Genomic DNA, 21,188 nt, shown 5'->3' with positions numbered 1-21,188 from the left:
TCAGTTGGAGCTGGATAGTGTCTCTAATCATCATAGGTTTTGCCTGGGAAAATGGTAGCACATAGGATATTTCCATGTGCTTCTCTCTGGTTGAAGTGGCTTGAGCCCTCCAACACTGCGGGTTTTGTCTCTATGTGCGAAACCAGGTAGGCTGGGGCTGTGCCTATGTTAAAGGTTTGGACGTCATTCCTCTCGGCGGTTCCTTGATGGCTCTTACCTGGCACTTACCACCTACTGCTTGTCCCTGTGCGCGGTCGCCTCAGTTGGGATGCAGAACGGCTCGCGGGACTGTGTAGCAGGCTATAATAAAGCATGGCTGGAGGCTAAGAGTAGGCATTTTTACAGAGCTGTTTTCCACCTTCATCACTTCCTTGCCCCAGATCACTGCCTTCCCCGCTCAGCCTGGACGCTTGAATTGGTACGAGCACCGCAGTGGCTGCCTGGTGCCCGCGCTGCTGCCAGCGGAAAGGGCTCTGCGGCCCACGTATGGAAATGCAGACGCTAGACGTTGTATGCCGTAGGGAATCAAGTGAAGAAATATTGTTGTATTTCTGAATGCAGTTTGCAAGCTCCGTGTATATATTAACTCTGTATGATCAAGAACCGTATTTCTGAGAGTTGTCATTTTGGTCATCTGTACAAAATTTAAGTGTCACGCTGTGGAGCCTTGGGTTTTCTGTGGGTCTGAATATGTTTTGACACCTTCCCATGTAACTGAGAGATTATTTTTGTCTTTCACCATGGTATTTTCCATTCTTCCAGTGAAGATTTCTGTACTTCATCAAACTTCATAAAATGTGGGATTCAGACCAACAACAGAGCAAGGTGTGAGTCCTGAACATCATCTTTCAAATTCCTTTCTTTTAAAATCTTGTCCTCTTCCTCCTCCTATTTTATTAAACTGAATCCTTTGCAATTATTAGGAAATACAGCTGGGTAAACTTGACATCATAACTTGCAGACTGAGACATCAGTCATGAAGACATACCTTGAAGGGGGTTAGTTAATATTTGATTATAGTAGACAGTGATTGTAAGTTTATTGACTCAATCTGTTAGCCAATTTACTAGTAAATGAGGTAGCACATACTGAATATCAGAGTGGCAAGGTCTGTAACTTTAAAGTTTTTTATGACATTTAATATTAATCGTAAAAAGAAAAAGCCAAATCCTCACTTACACTACATTCCAAAGGAGGAATACCCTTATGGCTTTTCTTTTTACATCCTTTCAATGAATCTCTTCATTTATCTTAACTGAAGGAAATCAATTGTGTCATTTTAATAGCTATCAACAAGCAGTCTGGGACAGCATAGTTGCTGCTTATTTATACTTGGTGCTTTTATTTCAGTCCTTAGTGGTGATTTTTTTTCTTAAGTTCATTATTGATAAAACTAATGAAAAGTTGATTTTTTTTTTTAAAGATTTACTGAGAAGGGGAAAAATTATGCATTATATGTTTTATTACAAGAAGTTTAGAAACAGGCAGATGTGCATACATACGTGGGGAAGAAAGGGAGCATAGGTGCTGAACATAAGAAAATTACTTTTTTCACCTATTAATTTTGGACTACTGCTTAGCCTATCCAGCAGCTGGGTACTGAGGGACTCTAAGCTTTTCAGTATCAGAGTAAGCAATTTTGATTGCCAGCAAAGATTTTTTTTGTCAATCTTCTTTAATACCTGTATAAAACAAACAATTAAAAAAGGGAGCATTCAAGAGCTGGAATGTGTTAGATAAGTTAGCTAATTCATATTGCCTCAATATGTATCATAATTTTACTTTGTAGTAATAAAAAATAGTGGGCAACGGCTGAACAAGCAGCATAAGCAAAGAGGAGAGCTTCTCTATGCCTGTATTATCTGTTAGTTGCAAATTATAATAGATAGAACAAAATCAGTAAAATAGCAACGTTTGAATTACTGAAGTTTCTCTTTGTAGATTAAGGGAATTGAAAGTGATGGCCCTGTTTGACATCAGTTTGAGTCAATTTCAGCTAATTTCATTTCAGTGGTTGAAAATAGTTTAAGACAATTCCATGTTTTCCTTGAGAAGTATTTTTTTCCTTTTGTTGTTGATTTGCCTGTCTCCGTGCTTTTGAGAGCTGTTTAATTATTTCCACTGAAATAATTTATGGCTAAACGTTCTGTTTCTTCACTTTTTTTGATTGATAAGTTTTAACTTTCCTGGAAAGTGTAGATGCAAAAATGAAAGTTAGTTTCAGCCGAACCTAATTCAAGATAGTTTCTTCTTTGAATATGTCCACAGAAATTTATTATAGTTCAACAAAATATTTGATGATGGGTTCCTGAGATTCATTTGAACTTCCTTGAACTGTATTTTCCATAAGAGAATGTAGCTTGATATTTTAGTTAATTTTCAACAACAGCTACTTTTGAACTTCATTTTCAGTTAGTTTAACAAATGGGAATGAAACAATTTGTATCTGGAATAACAAGGAATATTTATTATTTCAATCAAAGAATTCAGGTTATTTAAATCTTTCTAAACTGCCTTATTGCTGTTGTACAATATTTTTGTCAATGTATAGAAATGTTACCACATCAGAACCAGGAACAGTTACTGTTTATTCTGCAACCTTGAATCATTTTGCAGTGGCATTCTGGCTAATTTCTTTTATAAACATCTGTTTTCCTGGTAAGTTGCTTTTAACGTGTTTCTTCAGTGATTTTAATCTTCCCTTAGCAATTGGTAATACATTAATTCTTCAAGTTGTTCACATGTATGTTTTACTGTCCCTAAGGAGAAAAAGCTGTGCAAGAAGTATCCATTGTTAGTAAATCTTGGTTTTGACGTATCCTGAAAAATACAGAAAATTAGTGTCTGCAACTTGTTGGTCCTCCCAAGGGAAGGATTCTTGGAGTTGCTTAACAAGTCCGCTCTCCAGCTGTTCCTTTTCAAACCTGTGCTGCTGTTTATCCCTCAGCAAGGCTGCTGGACTGTTTGTTAGGTGATACTGGAAGTGATCTTGGCAGTGATGGGGTTCATTGCTTATCTGAAAACAGGGAAGCCAGGCAGCAGCAAACTTTTAAAATCCACTTCTTTTCTGGACAGGGGGTTCATGGAGCTCTTCCTAAATGCAAGGTGCAGCCTGACCCCCTGAAATACTTTGACTTAATTTCTCTTCCTGAAGTCACTTTCAGTCTCTCCTTTGGCATCGTCTATGAGCATACAGGTAATTTTTTAAGTGAGTAATTCCAGTAGCTTTGGTAGGATAACTTGAATATGTAAAGCTAGACATATTTGGATACTTTATTGAATCAGGGACCAGATTTTTCATAATCTTCTCTTTATTTTTAATCTGAATGAGTGGGTCAGTCTCAGGAACCAGATGTCTTACTTTCAGAGCTCTGCACTTTGTCAGTTGTGATCAGCCCATACTTTTTTTTTTTTTCTGACAATTATTTGATATTTTTTTCTTCCAGTCTATGGAAGATAATGGGATTCTTACTGTGTTAACAGCTCTTTTAAAGAAGGCATAAGTAATAAACCCACCAAATGAACAATAGCTGTATCTCAGCAGTACAGCTTTGGGAAGTTGCAAAGTAATTTTTAAATTTCCTTTGAGATAAAGACAACTAATTCTGAGGCAGCTCTTTGTAGGTGCATCTTGCATAGTGAGGTTAAATTACAGTAAGCGAGCTAGGTATTTAACATGACTTCTCTATGTTGTGCATGCTAGGGTGCCTGGCATTGCTGGAAAATGACATCAGGCTGAGTTAAGTGTTGTATAAAATATTGAAGAAACTCTTTTTAAGCTTGGAGAGTAGAAGATTTTTAGTGTTCATATTTCTTTGACCTAAGAGATGTCTATGTTGTAATTACAGCAGAATGTCCTCCAAATGGCATTATTTACAACTATATGCAAATTTTGTTTCCTTTCATACTTTTCCAGAAATTTTTAGAAGCTTTTATATTAGCTTGTTAGTGTTTTGAGGAGGCCTAAGTGTATCCTGGAATAAACTACATGTTTTCATTCACTTGGTGTTACATGTAGCCTATACAATGTTAACATTCAGAATCCAACCAATCATTTAAAATTATTCTTGATATTTACAGTTTTCTGTATCAGAAAGGCTGGTTAGAAGCTCATAAGAGGAAAGTAATTGCCTGACTTTGGAATGGACGTTAAGTTCCATTAAGGCTGCCATAGTAAGTTGGCCAACATTGCATAGCCACAGTGTTTGTATTTAGAAAAGGAAACATTCACTTTTTTTAAAGTGAGAACAAAAGTTGATTAGTCTGAAGTGGTGCAGTAGCCAGCGGTCCACTTCTAGTCTTTAATGAGTTTATTTTCACAACATTATTGGGAGATCACAGATCCTAGTAAGACTCAGCTGTAACATGGATATAAGGTACAGAGACCATGGCAAAAATTTATAGGTGCTTAAAACCTATTTCAAGAGATAGATACTTTTGAAATCAAGAACTACCTCATCAAGAACTACCATTTTACAACACCTTATTTTTTCCCTCAGTTGTTAAGCAAGTGGTAAAAACCTGGCTTGTTATGTCTTAAATTGACAGAGCAAGCTGGAAAAGAAAGAGCAAAGAAATGGAAACTTCTGAATACCTACTAGGGTTAATTGCACGGTATTTTCTGATTTCAAGTTTGTAAGCAATTCAGTGAAAGTTTGATGCTTTTTATATTGTATTAGATTCTTAATCAAGATACCGTGTTCTACCAGGTCTTAATAAAAACAAGGTTACAGTGGTAATATACTTAACTAAGTCTATAATCTTATAAGTTTCACAGAAGTAATGTTCCAAAAACTCATATTGAGTAAACATTAATTGTATTCACTTCTGTTACCGCTTGTGATTAATTTATCACTGTTTCTGTTGCTTTCTGGCAAATTCATAATACCTGTAGTTTTTGGCTTACTTATTAACCTTGCTGAATACTTGTACCATAGCTTTCAGTCTTCTGGAAGTGTTGCTGAATTCCAAGTGCCAGTCCAAGTGGTAGAGTACTTATTGGATGGATCTTGTAAAGTTTTTGACAGGTAATAGTTTGAATTTGCTGATGAAAAGTACAAATTTGTAGCTGCTGCTTAGAAATCTTCTTATGTATTATCATACTAGCTAATAAATATTAAATAAATATTGCCTGACTTTGAGCTACGTATTGGTGACTTTTGCCATTTGTCTATTACTGCTTGTTGAAGTACTAATATTTTATAAGAAAGTAGTTTTACTTTTCTTCCATATTGTGAAGAATGCTGGATCATGTGTTGTCGGTCAAAGGTTTCTCAGTATGTATGTATTGTATGTACAGTTACCTGTATGTGCTTCCTGGAGAAGTAGCCCATCACTGGAAAGATTTTTTTTTCAATTATAAATAAAATATTTGATTAAATTTGGTCCTTTTTAGTAGAATTAGTTTTACTCTTAAAATCAGACATCAAATAGATCACATTCCCAAAGATAGAAATATCTGTGTGAAGGCAACTAGATGATAACTATTATTTTATCATTTTCATGTATTCTTTATATAGCATTTCACAGATTTTTCAGGAACAAGTTACCATGGACAGTTTTTCCAGTGTATTTCATTAACTCATAAATACACCAGCGTATCGTTATCTCTTTCTTCCTTAACTAAAGTTCATATCTAAATTTTGTGGAAGAATGGAAAGATCTATTTTTCGTGCAACTCTATTTCGTACGTTGATTCTTGTATGAGATTTCTGGTAAGAAAAGCCAGGGGGTTATCCATATAACGAGATAGTCACATACCTTTTTAAAAATATATTCTAAGAAATAGGCCTGCTGTTCAATCTAATCTTTTATTTGCTATTTCTATAAAGCACCTCTGAGTGTTTCTTGAGCTTAAAATGTTCAATCCTATGTGCTGTCCTTTTGTCTCCTTTTTGTATCTTTTCAGGGTTTCTGATGTCTTTGAGTGTCAGTGTATCTTTCCATGCATTTCTTCATATTCCTTCTTCAGATCTGAATATAATTCTTTCCTATATCTCTAATTCATGCCCTTCCCTCATGCTTTCCCTATTATTTTAGTATAGATTTCTCCTAGATTCTTCTTTTTGCTAGATTTGTTTAAAGGCACTGTGATCAATCAATAAGTTACATTAAATCTCTTTTACAAAACTCTCTTCCCTTTCTGAGTGCCTGTCATTAATTCACAAAATGTTCTAAGATATTCTTGCTTATGTATAAACTATACAATTCTTATTTGTATTTGCAATTCTAATAACCTTGTCATTGTCCTTTGTGTTGCCATTTGGGAGTTTTGCTGAAAGAGTATATTCATGTACTGAATCTTCTGTCTTTAAAATCTCCATTCAAGTCCATTATGAGGCAGAATTAAAATAATTTTGGGAGTCTTAGTCTAGTCTTTTCTTGAATTTCTGTCCCATAATAAAGCATAATGCAGAATAATTGTCCTTTTCTGCTTCAGTTGGTTTGAGTGTCAGGGATACTGCAGGTCAAGGCTGAAGTACGTAAAAGCTTGCTCAGCACATCACTATTGTTTGTCTTACCACATTAAATTTGTCTTAATATATTTCTTGAGATCATTTAAAGTAAAAAGGAAACATTAAGCTAAACTCTTTATGAAGAGAAATACAGGAGGAAATCATCCCATTTTAATGCCATTGTAAAAATCCCCAGTACCATGAAAAATGGCATTTTTATCAACCTTTCCTTGGTTTCAACTATGTATCCATCTTTTTGGACTGGATCCTTAAAATGTAACGTTAAACTTGATAACTCATTTTGGTCATTACATGGCCTGTTAATGATTGCATTGTTTCAGATTTGCTCATGTTTGAGACTTACAAGTATAAAATATAGATACTTTCTTATGAAATATACTTAACATTAATTACTAATTCCGCTTTGCAATGCAGTAGTCTTGTTTGAATGCCATCATCTTGGGTAGATACAAAATGATTAGGCTGCATTGGCAATTCATTTAGTTTTACAGCTTTATTTTGCACTCCTAGGTAATGAACCAGTTAAGCGTGGCTTGTGTTATCTGAACTCACAAAGCAAAACAGATCAACCTTTTATTTGTTGGTGACTAATCCTGATGCTTTCTCACTGTTACGCTGTACTTACAACGTTGTTTTCTAATGATGCAAAGTATAATTATAGATATCAGAAATTGTTGAAGCCTGCTGCAGTTGTTAATGATGGAGGCAGCAGAGTCTTGATAATGCTCATATAACAGAGACGTTTCCGAAGAGAGAAGATAAAGAGCCAGTAGGGTAGATGGCATCTTCCAGGTCCTTCCTGGAAGAGAAGCTGATTCACACTCTCATGTATGCTGTTGAGCTGATTACTAGAGGAGGAAGTGCTATAAACGCTGTGGCAGCGTAAATTGCACCAGTTGTCTTCTCAGTTAAAATACACAGGAAGGAAGTGACACCCATGAAGAGGACACAATTTTAAAACCTTCCGTGCTTTATCTCAGGTGGCAGCATCTAATCAGGGGGTGTCTTCATTCTTGCAGGTATGTTCTCTTTAGCTTCTGTGCCCTGCCTTTTTTCAGCCCACCTGATTTACCCCTCTCGCTCATACGGGCTAGAATCCTTGACTTTTCATGCTGTTCTCTCTCTTCTGTTTGAAGTGTAGATTTGGGATTTTTTGGGGGAAAGGGATCAGATTTGGAAATACCGCCCCCCCCGGTAAATTCCAAAGACTGCCCATGCAATTCAGAAGTTTCAGTAGCTGAAAGGTAAAAGACTGTTTTATTTTCTTCTGTGATACAAGCCACTAAAGATTTTTATTACCATTACATCCCAAATTATCCTTTTGTTACTCCAAGCAGGTATATTTATATGACTAAATAGAATTAAATTCTCTGTGACTTTCTCCACAGTGAAATCTACTTGGTGACAATTACATTTCTCTTACAAAGGTCCGGTGCCGTCAAAAGAACGATCTAAATGGATGACTGTAGGTGGTTATGAATGTTATGGTCATTATTAAAGTATTACTCAAGAAGATTAGTTGTAAATGGCTTTCTGGTCATAAACTTTATTTTCTGGATATATTTTTCTCTTATCACTAAATGAGGTATTTAAGGTCCTATGCCATTGCTGGTAACCTTAACCTTTCATTAACAAGAATTTCAGCAGTTTATTTCCTTGCTGATTCTGCTTTTAATCAGAAAGAAAAATATTCCTATTAGTAGTCAAGTTGGCAGCTATGATTATTATTTTAACTTACTGTGCCTAAGAACAAGTAAAGGGTAACCTCTAAGTTCCTTTATTTATAATGAAAGGGGTTTTATGGTCATTCGTGGAAGTATGGGGTATATTTTATGATAGAGCTGATCAGAAAACAAATCACAGCTGTGGACTGTATTTTAAATGCACAGGGATTATTCTAACATTACGCAAAGAAGGAAGGCCTAGGATGTGCCATGGGTTTGACTCTTCCTCTCCCCCATCTACAACCAAGCTCTTGTCTCTTTAAGGAAGCCATTGATGTTTTAGAAAAGCTTTTATAAAGCTAATGTGAATAACTGTCTTTTTGGTTACAAAAAAAGCAACAGAAGAGGAAGGATGTGTTAAGAAAACGGCTGCAGATTAAGTAATTGTCGTCGTTTTATAAAATAATTCTGTAACTTGGGCTCAGTTCCTTCCTCTGCCTGAAAGGTATTTCCTCCCTAGGACGGTGCAGTGACTGCAAGGCTGTAGGAAATTTAGGTGTTTTTAAAGGCTGATTACAGTTGGCAGTCCTCTTAATTTCTGCAGGTCATACTGTTCCTATTATTGCACTCTTTGCAAAGTGGGGGGGGGGGGGGGGGGAGAACCAAACCAAAAAGGGAGGGGTTTTTGGGGTATGCAAGTGGGAGGAGCTGTTCCAGGGACATTTGGGCAGGTGTCTCTTGTCTCCCATGTTGGGGAGAGGAGCCTGGATGCTCACAGAGAGCCGATTCCTCATCCCTTTTCCCTGGTGTCAGCACACATGTTACAGCAGAGGTGTGCAGGGGTTTGGCAGGCAGCCCCTCTCCAGTTCCTTCCATCGCTTGACCACACTGCGTGCCCCACCCCCACCCCCTTTTTTTTTTTTTCTTTCTTCTTTCACTGCCCCCAGCCCTTCAATCCTTGCTTCTTATCTGCCTGAGTTTGCCACTTTTCTTTTTGGCTTCTATCAGAATTATTTTTTCCCATTCAGGGGGCTTCTTGGTTTTAATTCTAGCCTGGCTTAGGTTCAGCCAGACCCTAGTTCAGGTTTTTTGGCTGCTGGGGGTTCCTGACAGCCCCTAGTATAGGTAGGGCTGACAAGGTGCCTGTTCCCTATCCCACGTGCGTGGCTGCAGGTGATCTCTCTAGAGAAGGCCAGTGCTTTTCAGATCCCAGGGGTTATACATTGAGTCAGCTTTAAAGGTGCTCAAAGGCAGGACTGCATTCCATAGTTTGTGCATTTGAAAGACGTTAACTGGATTTGTCAATTATAAGAAATGCTGCTCAGTTTGTGGGGCTATATTTTGGAAATAAACAAGCTCATATGTGAAACGCTGCAGCTCCCTTGCACTCTGAGGCAGGATAGCTGTCACTGCAGAGTGGCTAAATAATTGCGTGTTTTGGAGCACCTATGAGTCCATCATTACTTATGGCAGGGGTTTGCTGTAAACCACATAGATGAATTCATCTTGCATTCAAAGTTGGGAAAAATTATCCCTAGTTGGGCAGGTGCCCTAAACTATTATTACCTTTAAAATAAATTATTACACATTCTCGGTTCAAACCTGCAGTTTCAGAATTGCAGTGGCAACATCACTGCAGTAAATAATGCCTAAGAAAAAATGGCCCAAGTGATTAAAGGCAAATGATTGTCAGAAACTGGAAAAGAAGGGAAGAAGAAAAAAAAAGGAAGCATACTATTTAGACTACAATAATATAAATTTGGACTGCAGCATGTGGATACATTCCTTCAGACAGCTGGGGCGGACACAATTTTTTATTCTGAAAGAGATACCACAGCCAAAAATGAGAATGGTTACTTTTTCTTTTCCCCAGAAAAAGAGAAAACCAAATTTTTTTTGCTATCCTGGTTAAATTGTTTTCTTTTACTTACTCCAGAATGCATTTTTAATGTACAGATGATGCCAGAATGCATACAATACTTATGTATAATACCAGGACTGACTGCATCATTATTAAAAATTATCAACAGTAAGAGATGTGTGTGATAATCCAGCATGGATTTAAATACGTGAATCTGTGCTATTCTGTAAGTGTACATACTTTGTGAAACTGGGTGCAAATATGATAAAGCATCTAACCATTTGTGGCTGTTACAATGCTATACAGGCATATGTGAAAATGAAGTTAGGTCAGAAGTATTATGGTATTAGTAGAAACTGTCTGTGAGCTTAAGGCTGAATGTAGACACATTAATCATTTGCAGTTTCTTATTCTGTGCACTTCGCATATGAAGAGACTGGCCTTGAAGTTATGTTTTACCTGCTCTGTCTGTAATAACATTATTTGCGTTCTCTTTATGAAGGGACTTATTTCAGAAAATGTTAATTCTTAATTGTTCTTCCAAAGCGAGTTGATCAGTCTTTCTTGTTCTCTGAAAATACAAATGGAACAGGAAGCTATATATGGTGCTTATTTAGGTGTTGTTGCATTTTCCCATAAAAGATACAAATTTTAGCCACAGATCGTTGGTTAGGGCTTTTTTTTGATATTTGAGATAAGAAACTGAAAAAGTGTGACTTGTATAAAAATGACAGTTCTTTGTGTTTTATTTCCATCCACAACAATAAACACTAAGTATTAAAAGGTACTGCAGCTCTTATTTAGAATCGTAGCAGCTATTGTAAACATCCTCTTTGCTTTCCATGTTTTTTTCTTCTCTAAAGTGTGAGGTTTCCTTTTGCAGGAAGAGGGATTATGGCTATCTCATTTTACCCTAGGACCATCTGTATGCTTATCCCTTTTAACTGTTTTCGACAGCATTGTGTCTAAAAAAAACCCCAAACAGCAACAACAACAAAAAACTTTCCACTTTGAATAGTTGTTGGTTTCTGTTGTGTTTTGTTTCTTCCCCCCCCTAAATTCTTCCTTTCTTCTTGAGGAAATCTGGGTGATCTAGGCTAACTCTTTTCAGTGAACTAGGAATGCACAAGAAATCTGGTGTCAGCGGTACCCACACTCACGCCTGGCTCTGCTTTTCTAGAGTGCTTTAGGCAGCGATGCTGAGGCTAGTACTTTTTGGCTTGTGTACCCATTGTTAGACTTTTAGCAGGTATTTCAGTCTCTTCTTCTGGCCACCAAAAGGACTGGAGGTTATACAGCATCTGAGAGAGTTACCTGGGAGAAAGTCTTGTCAAAATGGAAACACTCTTGCCAAGTATCTGTGCCAACAAATGGTATTTCTGACTAGAAAGACTCTGAGTAGTTATGATTGAAAGCTGTCTTTTTTTTCCTTACAGCTCTGTGTTTGAGTGCTGTAGAAGGGGATGGCACAATACTAAAAGAGCTTGGTTTACCTTTTGTTTCCCTTCTATGATTACAGTCAGTGTCTTCTTAGCACATAAATCTAGCTGAATTTCATTTGCAAGACAGGCATATGTGCGAGGAAAGATGTGGACTAACGTGTGATACACTCTGTAAAATGTGTGATGTAATTTTCAGTTGTACTATGCAACAACTTCATAATTTCCAAAGGTTTTATCTTCCAGATACATTTTTGAAAGAGTTTTTCCTGACTCAACTATATTTATCTCCAAACTTGACTAAGTTATGTAATTTATTCAGATGATATTCAACTCTGCTTAGGTTTCTGTGACTTTCTTGTACAAGTTACATTTACCTTCATTTTTTAAATTAAATGCCAAGGGGAAAAAAGAAAGAAGATAAAAATCCATGGGCAAGATGGTTTCCAAACTCAGTTTTGTACTTTTGCTTCAAATTCTTAGTTAAGATTCTCTCTGTTTTTTTGTTTCAGTATGTTGCCGCTTTTCTTCAGGAAGAAAAGGCTTTCCTCATTGCAGTTTGCTAGCACACCCCTGTGAATTGTGAAACTGTGGGCTATTTGAAAGAAAATTTGTGAGAAGTGGTGCCATGTGCTGAACAAGGAGCTGAGTGAGCTCTGTCCCATCCCCATCTGGAGAAGCAGCGTCCTACTACCCAGTTGGTGCCTGTAAACTGGCAGTCCCTCAGGGAGATGGCCTGAAATCAGTGCCTTGTATCCTGCGGGGAGCTGGGGAAGTGGGAAGGAGCGGGTGGCCTGGCTGCGTTTCCTTCCTCGGCAGCTTCGTGCAAGAGTTCAAAACTTTCTGTTCCAGTATGTGCAAAATGTAGTTGCCAGCCCTCTCCTGTGGAGCGCAAATGTGCAAATAGTAATCCTGAAAATAGTACTTCTGCTTCTGTGTAGTAGGGTTCTTTTGGTTTGTTTCGAGTTAAGAAACTTTTTTCCTCTACTTTCTTTTTGTGCTTCCTTGTATTTCTGTTCACAGTGGCATATACTTCTGCAAGTTAAAATGGGGAATGTCTCCATTCATTCTACTTCATTTGTATATAACGTCTCATGAATTTAATTTCCTAGTGAATTTTCTTTCCAAATATGACTTTAAAACACATTTCTTCTTTGCCTTTCATCCTAATATTTCTTCCTGTCTTTGATGTATTATTTAATTTGGCAATTTTATTATTTAACACCTGAGAACATGCTAGAGTACAATTTCTGAGAAACCCACAGTATAGACGTGCACTTTAAAGCTGGTTAGAAATTTTCTGAAAACAGGCAAACAGCAAATATCTCTTGGATATGGAATCAATCATTGGAAATTGATTGAGCCTAAACATTTCATTTTAAATACCTGGGTTGAAAGAACTTTGCCACTTTGAAGGGAGGAGTCTGATGAGAACCCGGCAGTGGCAGGAGCTGTGGCTTTCTTCAGATAGACAAAAGGAAAGTTTGGGGAAAAAATAAAAAAAGGGGGAAAAAAAAAGGCATAGTTTTATTATTGAACAGTCAATAATGACAAAGAGAAAAAGAAATCACCATTTCTAGCTCCTTGCGCCTGGTTCCTCAGAAATACCATAAAACTGACCAGAAATCGACTCATGGTTCTGATTCCACGGACCTGAGTTCTTCACAGTAAATAACTCAAGTGACTCAAAGTCTAATTTTGTATATGCAAAGCAACTCACACATGAAACAGAAGAGAGAAGTGAATACTGTTAAATAAAGATTAGTATTTGGCATTGAGCCCGTACTCCTGAAAGCACCATTTGCCTGTTCCTCTGGGATCAATGGTAAGTACCATCCTAAAGCAGTGGCAAAATATCAATTTAGTCCTAAGATTCCCCAAGCCACAGCAAGGTCTCCAGGAGGAGTTATGGCTTACAGCTGGCTGAATTTCATTCTTAGACTTACTGTATATCGGAACAGATCAGTGTTCATTACAAATGGGTCCCTTGCTTCTGGAAAATGCCAGCAAATGGTAATTTTTCTGTTGATCTGTTTATGTGGGATATCTTTTGCCTTGATTGTCTATTAAATGTGAAAACTAAAGAAAAAAAAGAATTTACAATACCTGTTTAGAATATAGTTACAGGAAGTGACACCTGACTTTCTAAGGCAGGTAGTAAAAACACTATTGCTGTGGTCCTCCTCCACGAGAGATGACTTTTCTGCAACACTCCTGGTACATCTATATGCACGATGTTCTGCCATGTGAAAATAATTGAGTTAACCTTGAGTAACCAGTGTAGCCTTGTCAGATGTGTCTTCTGCTCAGGTTAAATGCTGCTTCTCAGCAGTGCTAATTGGAGTGCTGCACTAAAATTAACTAAACTGCCGCCTTCACATTAGTGACCTGGCACTTTTGATTCAACTCAATTTCGGTAGTTTGGACCTTTGGATTTCTGTACAGTTCAGGATATTTTCCGGTTACCATTCTGTGAGAAATAATTGAACATTCAAAATTATGTTCTCTTCTTATATCATTAAGAATATGGCCATATACATCAGTGGTTTTTTGAAAGATGCAACAGTATTGCATGCCTGAAAGTAAAACAAACAAGCAAAAACCCCTTCGTAATCATACCTTTCCTAGTTTTGTGTTTCTTGTGATCTACTTCAAGTCCTGTTTAAAATGTATCTTTTTGACCCGTATGAGAAACAGTTGAGGGGCTGTCAGTCAAATGAGATTTCTTCATCCGATAAAAGAGATTAACAAGACAAATTCAAATATGTAGTTCTTCATATTACATCTTCTAGGAAATGTGTAAGTATATATTTGACTGGATAACGCTACAACATTTTTTTTACATTGTACGGAATTTTTAATATATTTACATTGTGTTAATCCTGGATTTATGGTCTAGAACCTGAGCTGAGAGACCAAGGACTAAAACTATTCTCCTCAAGAAGATCCACAACACTGTGAAAGTGTTAACTTATATTTTGTGTGGCTTTGGGCCAACTTCCTTAGAAAAGTCGACTAAAAAGTTGAAGGTTTTTTTTCTCTTTTAAATTCTAGATTTGTTTTAATGTTTCAGTAACTTGCTATAACCGTAAATATTTCTGTACAGATGCAAAGTTAATTCTTTCAAATTTCTTATTCATGATTTAGGTTTAATCAGATTTGCCTTCTAGCCATAACTTCAGATGAGAAACTGATCTTTCATTTCACAAAATTTACATTTCATTTTAGCCCTTAACACGTAGAAAAGTTGCTAGACAGTTCTAGCTGGCAGGATTTGATGTCATGGTGCAGCTCAGGAAAATACATCCAGGACTTACCTACCTGATAATCTGCTGTTTAGGTACTGAAAAAGTTCTGTACTTAACTAAGCCACGTGCAAATATTTATGTACTAGATGACACCCCCATGATGCCATAAAGTGGCATTCTACACATGGCAATTACCAGCATATCCCTTATAACTGGTGTGTGGTTGAGATGATGTAGGCTGCCTAATAATCACTTGTCAACATGCCAGTTAGGGTAATTGTGTGCCCTGATAATCTTCATGTGCTGTCAAATTGCAGGGTCAGAGAATGCTTTTTCTCAGAATTTCCTTCTCTGTCATGGTCCAAAGTTGTTCAGAGACAGCCTCTCTGGAGGAACAGGGGAAATTTGTTCATATTACAGCATTGGGCAAAGGACACCCTCTGAATGTGAAGCAAAACATAAGTTAGGTAAACTGAAGATGTTAGGAAGAGATATTTTAGGTGGCTTTTCAATGTACTGAGGAGTGAGCGAGAGCCGAATATCTAGCTTGACAGCAACTAGAAATAAAACGGAGACTTAAAGCAAGGTAATTATTTTCCTAAAAGTTGTAGAGAGGATTGATATACCGCCATGCTCATACCAAAGAATCCTTCATCCTCAAGATTGTCTTGGAGAAATGTTGATAACTGTCATGCTATGTGTGCAGGGGCCCAATAACGTTCATCCTCTGGGAAGGTATATGATGAAGACCCTAACAGCTTAAGCCAGGCCATAAAGAGGGTGGTAGATCATAAGTCTGTCTTTCCAAATGCTGTATTAAGGGCACACTAATTTATGGCACTTAGCATTATCTAATGGTTCTGCTCATAAATGCAAATCTTTATTATGGTTTCAGTAGCTTCATCATTTTAGACACTAGCTTCTGCCTCTCTTTGATGCAGCCAGATAATTTGAATTATACCATTAGCAGCAGAAAATGTTTTCATGCCAAAACCTCTTGCCAATCAGCATCCCTTATATCACCCTTCTACTTTACTGCTGTTCTGCATGACACTTCTGTATGTATTTCTGCTGAATCTCTTTAACTTTCTGTTTTCGTAATGACTTACCACTTAATTAAGGTAGCTGGCTGAGTATAAACAGAACCAGTGATGATGGATAGCATCTATACATAAGTTAAAAATATTTTGTACCCTAACTCATTAAAGCAGCTACTTAAGTTCATGTTAAGTGTAAGGGGAATGTGGGTGGGAAGGGCTGTGGAAACTGGGTTTGGGAAAATTCTTGAAATAATTCATTTACTGAAGTTGCAGATATATATTATTAAAAGGTCCAAAGCTGATGAAATACTCAATCAGGAAAAAGTGATGTTTAAAATCAGGCTTGGCATTGCCCAGTGGATGTACTTTAGCAAGCTTCACCTTCTCAAGGTCGGTTCTGGTGAAGTTAAACTTAGCTTTAGTGCTGCCTTTATCACATAGAGCTTCCCTTGATCAATACAGCAAGGGCTGGACCAGTGTGGGAGTGCCTCCTTTGGGTACTTGTGCTATGGAACATCTTTTTTGTTGTTGTTTTTGGTTTTGGGTTTTTTTTTGTTTATTTGACTTGACTTAAAATTTGTGATGCTTATTTCATCTAGCCTTAGGGTGTTACTGATCTGACTTAATTGTGAAATTAATGAGTTTAGGAGATCTCTAAAGGTATTCAATGTCAAAAGTTTTGGGGTTTTTTTTGTTTTTTTTTTTTTGTTTGTTTTAATAGATGGCAATTAACATTTATCAGAAAACTGAAAGAGAAAAGTTCTCCTGTGGAAGGTTCTTCAGTTACTGTGGTAAGGTGGTTAGCAGGATCTCTGTTATGTGCTCACCTGAGAGAATTCAAGTCCTAAGGATCATCAGATTGTGGTAAAATTATTTTAATGAGAGGAAAAGAAAAACAGGAAAAAAATATCACTTGTAGTATTTCTATCAATTTGCCTAAAGTAGCACTACTTATTCCCACATAACTACTTTTAAAAGGCTCTTCTGTGTTTAAAATAACATTTATTTTTAAAAGAATGTTAAGTATTAGACTTTGTTAACACATGGCATATTTTCCATCTCCTTGCTGTAGTAAACTACTGTAGTAATACTGTTTTAGTGGTTAGCCTTTACTCTGCTTGAATTAATATAACTACTTTGAAGGGCTTGATAATTGAGTCCTTTCTTCCAAATTGCAGTTCAGACAAAGATGGTTCATAAATCTTAACGTGTCCTGAATGGTAGAAGGACAGCAATTGTTCATGCGCCAGGATAATTAGGAATAATGTATTTTCCAAGAACCTACCCCCATGTATTCAGTTAAACCCATTCTCCATGAAATTTAAACTGTAAAGCTTCTAGCAAACCTGTATACCAAAAGAAGACGATCCTTTTTTAATTGTCAGAAAGGAAACAGAAAGATGATTGAATCACAAGCATAAGTGTTGTGGAGATTTACAGAAGAGGGCTTTGCGCTGATTAATAAGGTGCCAAGTTGAGCACTGGTTGTTATGTTATCAATTTCATGGAACAGCAGTTCTAGCAGGTTGACAAAGCTGAAAAGACATAATAAGACTAAAAAAGTTAAGAAAAAACAAGTTCAAAGGATGGGGCAAACTCATCTACATGTGACTTTGATGCTTGATACTATTTCCCTGTGGGAGTGTTCAAAGTCAGTAGCCTTGGGACTGACTAGCTTGAGCCTCACTCTGTCAGCTCTGCTGCTTTGTTTGTTTGTTTTCTTTTCGCCCCTCAAGGAACAATATTTTGGGTTTGCAAAATAAGTTGGCTAAAAGAATTGGTTATATTTTAAAACTTGTTTAGTAACTAGTGATTTTGCTGAGAATCAAGGCAGCTTTAAAGAGCCCAGCTATCTTGGAAATCTGGCTGCTTAGGTGAATTGACAAATAGTAATTTTTAGGTGCTGTGCTTCATTGATAGTAGGCAGATTCTTTGTTTATATAATTCTACATTGATAAAATCCAGTCACAGGTAAAAAGCTAAAACCTGCCCTTATCCAGGTTATATATTTGAATTTCTATGAATTTTGGTCTGAATAAAATAAAAATTGAATTGCTGATGATATTTTTGATATTATTTCTGTCATTAAGAGATCTGCTTTTGGTCCCATGCCTTTGCCTGTTTCACAAACAGTCACGCAACAGGATTTGTGGCATAGTATTTTCAGTTATTCCTCCTCTGTGCAGAGACGTGTTTTATAGTTAGAAGGCAGCAAACACTGTGAGGCATCTAGCTCCTCTTCTAATGTAACTAAAAGAAAATAAATAAAAAAGCTAATTTGATTCTATGTAAATCAGTTACTTTAAAGAACAAAAGAACATCTATTGCTGCTTGCATGGCTTTAGCGTTGGTCTTTTAATGAAAAAATCATTTTGTTCTGCTTCAATATTTCAGTCCTTTTATCCATCACTGGCTGCATATGCATTAGTGTTTGTTTCTGATCAGTGGTGTGGTTTTAATGCAAATCCCCTATTGGTCCCTACTCACTGCCTACTTACTGCGTGTTGCTTCATTACCTGGTTTTGACAAGCATGAACTGGCTGCTTCTCAGAGGAAATTAAACCAGAAGTTCCATTTCAGATCCATACCAATGGAGTTTATCCTGGCCTCTTTTCTACATAGGGTAGTTACATGATTTGGATTATAAAATTGCTTGAAATCTTAAATCTGGCTTATCATAATTTTTAAGGCAGGTAAACCGAAAAACATAATGAATTGTGCTTCATAATTTTCTTTTTTCCACCCTTGGTAGTTTGCTTTTAAATCAATACTTAAATTAATTCTTGTTTTGGTTTTTTTTTCCTGTTTGGCAATTTCATCATTTAATTCTTACAGTGCTTTCCTAGTGCTGAGTTTTGAGCTATTCCCTCTATGTGGAAAGAGAATAAAGTTTTCTTTAAAATTCATAATGGTATGGGCAACTATTTATAATTTTTAAAAACTATATATATAATTAGTGAGTTGTTTGAAACTATGCTAAAGGAAAATCAACTTTTTTCTACCTACATATTTTGAAAATTGGAAACTGAAGTTTCAGTTTATACTGGTTCAGAAATGACATACATATTTGGTCTTTTTATTAGTGTTTGATTAGTTACAACCCAAATGTAAACTTGAAAATTAATTGGTAGGCTAATTGTAGAAGTAAAACGGTAACACAACCATAAAAAAATCCTTTAAGAAGATAGAACAAGCATCTTTCTTTCCTTTGGTTCATGAAAGCAATTGAAATACACTGCAGTATTATCCTCAACACTTATTATATCTAATGGACAATTAATTTAAGCTTATTTAAGAAAGTGCAGGGAAGAAACAGAAGGGTTGGGTTACCATTAAGAGAGGATGTGAACATCAAGCATGGTGGATCAGAAATGAATCAGCAGTTTGCCTTTTAAAGGCAAACATCTGATGTGATCTACAGCTTTCAAATGCTCAGAGCTGACACTGGATATAAATGTTGTAAGGGTTTATTGCTAGCACTGGTTGAAAACCAAAAAGATTGCTTTGAAGAAAGCATTTTCAAATTTGTGGTTTTGTTCCAATGAGGAACCAAAAAATGAAGAGACTACATTTTCTCTTGATAAGAGAGAAGACGGTTGTGCTTTCTCCCTCTTCCCCTCTGTCTGCACAGTGGGGCGCAGGGTGCGGGCTGGGACACCCAGCTTCAGTGAAGTCCTTGTTCTGGGCTGTGTGCGGTGGGTCTTGCTCTTACCCGCTTTGCAAGCCTATGTTCTTGATCTTTTGAGAAATGTTCTTCATGAAAGTATGAATACAGGGATGCTTTCTGGTGAAGAATGTAAGAGTTGAAAAATTTCCTCTTAGCCTTAACGTATTCAGTCATGTGCTTCCTGTCCCGGTCCAAGTTATGTTGGTGTACTTGGTTGTGGCTTACGTGAATTACAGACTTCAGAGTCTTCTCCAAGTTCCTAGCAGACAAATATCAGGAAGAAAAAAAAAAGTCATTGTAAAGCTGTTTCTGCTGGGGATTGCTGGGACATCGTTTTTGGGGGTTTTGTGGTGTGTGTGTTTTTTTTTTTTTTTTTTTTTGACTTATGCCTCTTTTCATCTTCTCTTGTATCCCTGCTGCAATTTGGGTGGAAGAAACAGTTAGAAACCTTCCACAATGACTGAAGCAGGAGGGGTTATGGTTTGAACACATTTGGTGGACTGAGCTGCTCTGGTAGTATAAAACAAGCAAACACAAACGTGTTTTGGGATGATGTGCACATCTAACATGAAATCAAGCAAAAGTAAAATAAAACTATGCTTTCCAAATAGATTGCAACAGTGTGTTTGACAGGCAATGTTATTAAAAAAAAAAAAAAAGGTGTTGGGAGGAGATGGGGAACATCCATACCATTTCTTCAGAAAGGACATCTAATGTAAGGGTCACCTTGTCATCAGAGCAGGTGGGTAGCATCTCTGCAGCAGTGCTCTGTTACGCTTCAGTTCCTATAAACTGACAGCTGAAATGTCACCGTAAGGAAATCGTTCCAGTTCCAACCCGTCTGCTCTCTGTTGAGTGGTGCCATTTTCTAGCACATGAGTAAGTCTCTGGGCAATGGCTAGTTCATTAGAGTATGTTTTTAGGGCTTTTACCTGTCGTGGCTTGTGTCAGAAGGGAGACAGCAGCCTTTATTTCAATAAGCATTACATGTTTCTCTCTCTCTGCTTTGCAAATATTTTTAAACTGGCTTTGCTAATCTTGCTTACGTCTTTAAGACTGATATATTCTCTGAGTTATTTTTAATTGGCTGCTTTTTGTCTGCAGCTTATTGGTTCTGTTTTTCCCATGATGGACTCAATGTATCAGTGTGCTCTACTGAATGTATTTCATGGTCATATCCCATCTGTATGGCCAGCTGGCCTTTCCTGTGTCATAGGGGCACCATGTGGCTATTGCTAAAGCAGTCACCTACTCGGGCTTCTTCTGTGGCTGCTTCTGCTCCCCCCCATCAGGTGGCTTCTCCAGGTTTCTTTCAAATAAGGCTAACCATGAGTATTAGTAACACAGACATAGCCTTATGCTGTAGGACCTGGGAGAAGTTGTTAGCTTCTGGGTCCACGTGTCACCCTAGTTGGATTCTCTCGCTTCGTGTACCTCTCCTCCTCTTGTCTCTAGGTGCTCAGGCCTAAAGATGAGGACAAAGCTTTCTGAGCAGTCCCCTGGCTGGGCAGAGAGGTGCCAGTGTGGCCAGGTATGATGCTGGGGATGCCTTGCAGAGCTGGGATGACCAGGGCTGGCAGGGCTCTGTCGTGGTTTAACCCCAGCCAGCAGCTAAGCACCACGTAGCTGCTCACTCACTGCCCCCCCCCAGTGAGATGGGGAGAAAATCAGGAAAAGAAGTAAAACCCGTGGGTTGATATAAGAATGGTTTAATAGAACAGAAAAGAAGAAACTAATAATGATAATGATAACTAATAAAATGATAACAGCAGTAATAAAAGGATTGGAATGTA

At 37.3% G+C, this 21,188-nt stretch overlaps 1 protein-coding gene across 2 annotated transcripts in view; it reads left to right on the top strand.

Moving 5' to 3' along the window:
• The first annotated feature begins 772 nt into the window (after positions 1–772).
• The window catches only part of CHRM3 (cholinergic receptor muscarinic 3), a 235,510-nt gene continuing 215,094 nt past the window's right edge, over positions 773–21,188 (top strand). Inside the window, exon 1 of one of the 2 annotated variants that reach the window (XM_049830903.1) lies at positions 773–825. The gene's annotated coding sequence lies outside the window, so the exon portion shown is untranslated. Of the gene's footprint in view, positions 826–20,848; positions 20,927–21,188 lie in introns of those variants that run through there. The other variant, XM_049830902.1, reaches the window with a different exon arrangement.

The sequence above is a fragment of the Accipiter gentilis genome, chromosome 28, assembly GCF_929443795.1.
Source record: "Accipiter gentilis chromosome 28, bAccGen1.1, whole genome shotgun sequence".
Classification (NCBI taxonomy): Eukaryota; Metazoa; Chordata; class Aves; order Accipitriformes; family Accipitridae; genus Astur; species Astur gentilis.
This window is presented reverse-complemented; position numbering and strand designations above follow the sequence as displayed.